The sequence below is a fragment of the Ambystoma mexicanum genome, chromosome 14 (assembly GCF_040938575.1).
Source record: "Ambystoma mexicanum isolate Mex_15411 chromosome 14, UKY_AmexF1_1, whole genome shotgun sequence".
NCBI lineage: Eukaryota > Metazoa > Chordata > Amphibia > Caudata > Ambystomatidae > Ambystoma > Ambystoma mexicanum.
In genome coordinates this window covers 422,481,005-422,487,483 of record NC_090940.1, presented here as the reverse complement: position 1 = coordinate 422,487,483, position 6,479 = coordinate 422,481,005, and positions in this window count along the sequence as shown.

Genomic DNA, 6,479 nt, shown 5'->3' with positions numbered 1-6,479 from the left:
CGCTCACCTGATTCCCGTAGAGGCGCCGGTCTTGACTGGGCGTATACCGTATCTTCAAAGGTGATGTGTAACACACGGCTGGCTCTTTGGGCTGGACCTCTGTGCACTGTATGTTTGACTCGAAGGGTAAAATGTCTGCAGATAGAAAATATGGGATTAATGAACTGGGTTATTGAATGTCTCCCTCTTCCCTTTCTCTTCTCCTGTAGAACCCCGAAGGTTAACGCTCTCACCTTAGGTAAGTGAACGCCGTGCTCTCCATCTGCCTCGGGGCAGGGTGCTGTAACCAGTTTCTTCACTGGATAAGGGGAGCAGGCCTCTTGACTTCAGAGGACTGCTGTCCGTCGTTTACTGCACGAACGGTAAGTTTCGAGTAATTCTAATGTCTTTAAAGTCTTTAGTAATGATGTCTCTTGTTTTGCAGGGTTCCGGCGATGGTGGATGACGGGCTGAAGTGAGTTGAAGATGGAGCCCGTGTGATGAATAGAAGCGCCTGGAAGCACGTAAGTAAGCGCTTGTTGCCTGCTTCACGATGCGCTCTAACTGTCTTTTTATTTTGCAGGTACAAGTTCGGAGCGGCTGCAGGGTGCCGGAATACCCACTGGGTTAGATGTGGAAAGGAGTAAAGGCACGTGAGTATTAAAGTTCCCCAATGTCTTTAAACGCACCTTGTTTTGTCTTTCAGATGCGGGATGCAGCGCCGAAGGCCTCCGGAGCGTGCGAAGAGTTGGTAAGCTTTTGTCTTTCAGATGCCGGAATGCAGTGTGAAGACCTCCGGAGCGCACGAAGAGTAGGTAAGCCTTTGTCTTTCAGAATGCAGCACGAGGCGTTGGTGACAGCCGATGGCCCAGGTAAGTGAAGAGCTGTCACTGAAGACCGTAATGCTAACCTGTTCTTTCTTGTCTTTATAGGTGTTGCTGGAGACTGGATTCAGGATGGTAAGCCTTTTTCCTTAGGCCCAGGATCAGATGAGGAGGCACGATGAGCGTTCTGCTGCAGAGGATGCAGAATAACGCAAAGCAAGATTCATCCATCGGGTGTGGTTTAAATAGCCTCCTGTAGTGCTTAGGTGTCTCCTTCCACAGCCACGCCTAGGTAAGAAAAGAGTTCCTGCTTTCCAGAAGAGTTCCAGTGTTCTGAACCTAGGGAGTGGCTCCTGCCCCACCCAACAGGAAAAGTAGTTCCAAACAGAAGAGGATCAGAGGCTCAACTGGCAGGCAAGTAAGCAGCATGGTCTGCTGCAGGTAAGTCCACCCAAGCATTGAGCCCGGCGCTTCCAGCGCTGGGACTGGGCATATTTATGAGCCTGGTGCCACTGGCGCCAGGACTGGGTCCAAAAGGTCCCAATTGGGACTGGTTGGCACTCGGAACCTGGGTTATGAATCTGCTTCCAAGGGAGTTGGGAAAACCCTGACCTTTTGGAAGCAGAGATCATGACACATACATCATCTAGCCCATCGGATTACCGTTTATTCAAGGAGGGGATGTGCCATTCGAATCCATCACTTCCATTAAGTACAAAATGAACAAATTAAACAAAGCAGGGGCCAAAGGGAACCCCTGCTTTAATCCTCTACATGTACTACTCCTTTCGGAAAAAAGGCCTGCGCGGTTCAGCATTACCTGGTTCAATGTATGTGTGTTAAGCCTTGATACCGAGAAAGAGATCTGTTGGGCAGTTCCAAATGAACAGCTTCTTCCATTACAGATCCCTATCTATGCTATTGAAGGCCAGGTCTATAAATGCTAAGTATATTTTAGTTCCTTCTCTTATTGATCTAATTTTCAGCAGGCTAATCGACAGTAAACTTAGATTGCATCCAACCTCTTTCACAAACCCGGTTAGCCGGCAGTCGTAATTCCCAGACTTAACTACCCTCTCCATCTTCTTAGTCAAAGGGATTTTCCTTTGTCCTTGCGGTCAGACAACCGCAAATCCAAGCTCTTTCTATCCTGTACCACAAACAAACTTCCATAATGCTGCACCCACTTTACTTCCGATACCACAATACACTGTAAGGCCAGCTGGAGGTACCACATACTGTTCAGTACTTGCCAAAGATTCCTAGTATTTTCAGTAGAAATCTTTTTCAACATCTTTTTGAAGCATGATCCTCTTTTGTGAGATGAGCCAATTCTTATAGCATTGCATGAGTTTTAAAAGTTTTTTTTTTTTACATCTTTCTGTTCTACTCTGCCCTGGTAGGGAACTCAAGTTTCTAATGTGCTCCCGCAGCTTTCTTTTCTGAAGGATAATCTTTGTCATAAGAATTTCTTTGTCTGAAAGCTCGTTTCCTACAATCTGATTTCAATTTCATGAAATCGGAGGACGGGGGTGCCGATAATTCTGATAGATTGGTTATTTACGGCAGACTAATCTTTTTATCAATAGGGGCACATCTGAGGGGTTTAAACGTGGCCTATTTCACCCAGAGTTAATCACCACTACCACCTCCCAACATTCCCCTTGAGGCGTAATAGGCAGACGCCATATCATTTTCAGTAGTTCGTGGCCACTATTGTTGGAATTACCTCTGATATCACTAGTTGGATGGTATTTTGTGAGACAAAAAGAAAAAAAATCAAGAGTTGAATGTTGGCTTCCTCTACGCCAGGTGGTGGCGCCCGGTATATCCCCCGGTGTTTTCCCATTTAACATACGGACATGACTCTCATTCATGTCACTCAACCATACTGCTGCTCTGTTTCTTTCCCCTTACTAACTCCATTAGCAACCCTACCTTTTTCAGAACTTGCTTCTAAACAATCGATATTCAGGTCTCCACATAAAATAATCAGTGGGTCTGACGGTGCAATGTTGTATTCATCAATCAGAGACAACACAATCAACGAAGCAAGGCGACTCCTGGAGCCCAGGGTTCCAATACAGATTGAGAATTACTAACAAGCTATTTGTCACCCTGTTTTGTTTCTCCTGTTTCGATTATCAATGTTTGTATATACGGGTTGGGGTTATGCTTTCCAATCACTGTCAATCCAATCCCATTCCTTATGATTGTTAATAAACCGTCCGCAGGCCTCCCCTTCAGACTTTTTATTTGTAACCGGGTTCAAGTAGAGACTAAATCCGTCCACAATAGGGGTACTACAAAGTCACATTTCTTGAAGGCTGAAGGCATAGAATATCAAACTGCTTAACATTACACTCATTGTTGTTAAATAAGTGTTCGAAGCCCCTAGTATTCCAGGAGCCCATTGACACACATCCCCCTAAAGCAGGCTCCTGGCATTCCCACCTTATATTAAGTGTCAGAGCCTCAGCCATCCAACCCCATAAATCATTCTTCACCCAGTTATTCTTTGGGTGTCTTTCTTCTATGATCTTTCTTGGTGAACTATTTATACAATTAAATGTTATTTTTAAACATTTTTGTACCAATCCCTCTCTTAAACCTGTCTTTGTGTTTCCACTAGATGGGACAGGTACTTGGTAATTAAAGCCAATTCGGAGGACCCGCAATGTTTCTACCTGCATCACGTTGTCCACAGTTAACTCCTGTTTGAAGCACACAGGAGGCTCAGGCTAATTTCTACTTTCTTTTTTTTTTTTACTTTCTTTATTCGTCTTGACAACACAAATGAGAGAACAAAACCAGATCAGAGATAAGCATAGCATGATAAGTTTGCAAATTAAACAACACGAAACAGTACAATGCGAGATTTCATTCAACTTAAGATGGGCGGATGGTAATGGAGGTAGTGCGACCAGGGCTGGCAAGGGGCAAATCACAGGGGGGATCCCCGAGGGGATTGGGAAGGAGGGGAAAACTCTGAGTTGGAGGTCAAGGCAGACATGTATTCGCAAAATCGCCGCTAGATGTCACTTGGTCTCGAGTGGGGATGCTGAAGTGGCCCCCAGGCCTCCTCTGTGTCGTGTGCCCAGGTGACTGCCCTTAACCAATGCCCATAGGTGGGAGCAGTGGGACGAAGCTAACAGAATAGTATGCAGCGTACTGCCAGCACCATACAGAGACCTGCCAATTTCCTAGAGTCACGTTTCAATCTGGGGAACTCGTGGAAGAGGCAGCGCATAGGGGCAGGGTCTATGGTATAATCTAGTATGTCGGATATTGTGGAGCATATGTCACGCCAGAATTGTCAGGGGTGGACAGTGCCAGATCATATGAATGTAAGTGGCTTGATCGGCGCCACATCTGGGGCAAGCATGTGGGAGGTCATGGAACATGTGATGCAGTTTAGTAGGTGTATGGTGATATCTGTGAATTACCTTAAACTGTAGTAATTTGAATATAGAATTGTAGGACACTTCCTGGGTGTGCGCACACATACTGGACCAGCGTTCATCTGTAACCTCAACTCCGAGATCCTCTTCCCATTTAAGCCTTAGTTTGGTAAAGGGGGGTGGGGGGGGCGGCTCTCATCTGTAGCAAGTTATAAAGTCTTGATACCTTCCCTCTGAAGGCATCAGCGGAGCAGAGTTCAGTAATTATGGGATCGTCTGGTGGTATTGTGGGAAAACCGGGGTATTTGGCTTTAAGGTTCCTGCGGAGGGAAGAGTATTCTAGCCATGCTGAAGGTTTACGCTTGAGGGAGAGGGGGATGTCCGACCACTCAAGGAAGTTGCCCTGTACGTAGACATTGCGAAGAGTCAGGAAGCACGCTGCGGCCCAGCGAGACACCATGTATTGAGAGATGTATGGGACATTAGGAAAGAAATTCCAGAGCGGGAGGTCACCGTGAAATGGGTGAGGCGTAGCAACCATTGCCCACACTTCAGTGAGTGCAATGGATGTGCTAACAACGGGGTCTGCTGAGTCGGGCGGGACGGGCTTGAGAATGAGGGAGCCAATTGTACAATCGCTGACCTTCCGTTTTTCAAGTCGGACATGAGGGGGGTGGTCACTGGTGTTGAAACAATGGGAAGCAAGTTGGGATTGGGCTACCGCCCAGTACCTGAGAAAGTCGGGAACGCTGAATCCGCCCAATTCCTTGGGGGCTGTGAGTGTGGTTAGCTTGAGGCGGACTGCACCGGAGTGCCAAAGAAAGGTGTTAGTTATGCCGCGTAGCTTTCTGAAAAATTCCTCGCCTGGCCATAGCGGAAGGTTGGTAAATCGGTATAGGAGTTGGAGTAGCACTACCATTTTCAGTATTACGATTCTACCAGCTAAGGAGATAGGGAGCCTAGCCCAACTCGTGGTTTTGGTGGTCAGGTTGGTTAGGTAATTCTGATAGTTGGCGCATAGCTTCTCAGTGTGTCGGGACACCAACACCCCCAGGTACATAAAGTTGGATTGAGACCAAGTGAAACCCCTTAGATCAGAGGGAGGTTGCGTGTTGTCAGTAAGCGGGAATAGGGCCGACTTGGAGCAGTTAGCTTTCAGTCCAGATGTGTCCAATTCGGACCACGTCCTTAAGGATTGGAGCAAGGTTGGTTTCTGGGGAGCGAATGTAAAGAAGGGCATCGTCGGCATATAAGGAGACAATATCGGCTTGTCCCACCATGCGCAGGCCCCTGTGGGGGTGTGATTGGCGCATCATGTCTGCAAAAGGTTCCATAGCTAAATGCAATTATCAGCGGGGAAAAGGGGCATCCCTGTCGTGTCCCTATGGCTATTTGGAAGAGGGTGGAACATCTGTGTCATGATCACTGCTTCCAAGGGGCTAGGACCAGCCCAACGTCCTTGGAAGCAGGCCCTCTAACCTTCATCCTAGGCACCAGCCGGTCCCCATTGGGACCTTTTGGACCCTGTCCTGGCGCCGGTGGCACCAGGCTCATCAAAATCACTGGTCCCGGCACTGGAAGCGCCGGGCTCATAACATGTATAAAGATGCTTGGGTGGACTTACCTGCAGCAGACCATGCTGCTTACTTACTAGCCATATGGGAATCCTCTACGAGCCGGGACTAGTTTCTTACCTGGGTGGGGCAGGCTCCACTCCCTGGATACAACACTGGAACTCTTCTAGAACAGGAACTCTTTTCTGTCCTGGGCGAGGCAGTGGAGGAAGACGCCTCATCACTCCAAGGCTATTTAAACCACACCCGATTGATGCAACGTGCTTCGCGTTATTCTGCATCTGCAGCAGAACGCTCACCGTGTCGGTTCCAGTCTTCATTCTTCCGATCCTGAACCTGTGAGAACAAAAGCTTACCTTTCTTGTATCCAGCCTTCAGAAGCACCTGCAAAGACAAAGAAACAGGTTAGCACAGCAACCCTCACTCGCAGAGCTTTCCTCACCTGATCCATCGGCAGTTACCAACTCTTCACGCTGCTCCTCCGCCATTATAAAAGCCTGTGAAGACAAAAGCATAATTATTCCTGCGGGGAATTTACTTACCGGCACCCCTCGAATGCCGGTTTTCTTCAACGCTGCATTCCTGCACCTGAAAGAGAAAAGGAGAGACATTAGGCAGGCTATTTACTCACGCGCCATCGCGCCCTCCACAATTAGGCGCCTGCAAATACCTCGGCGTTTTCCAGAGTCTCTTCAGCATCC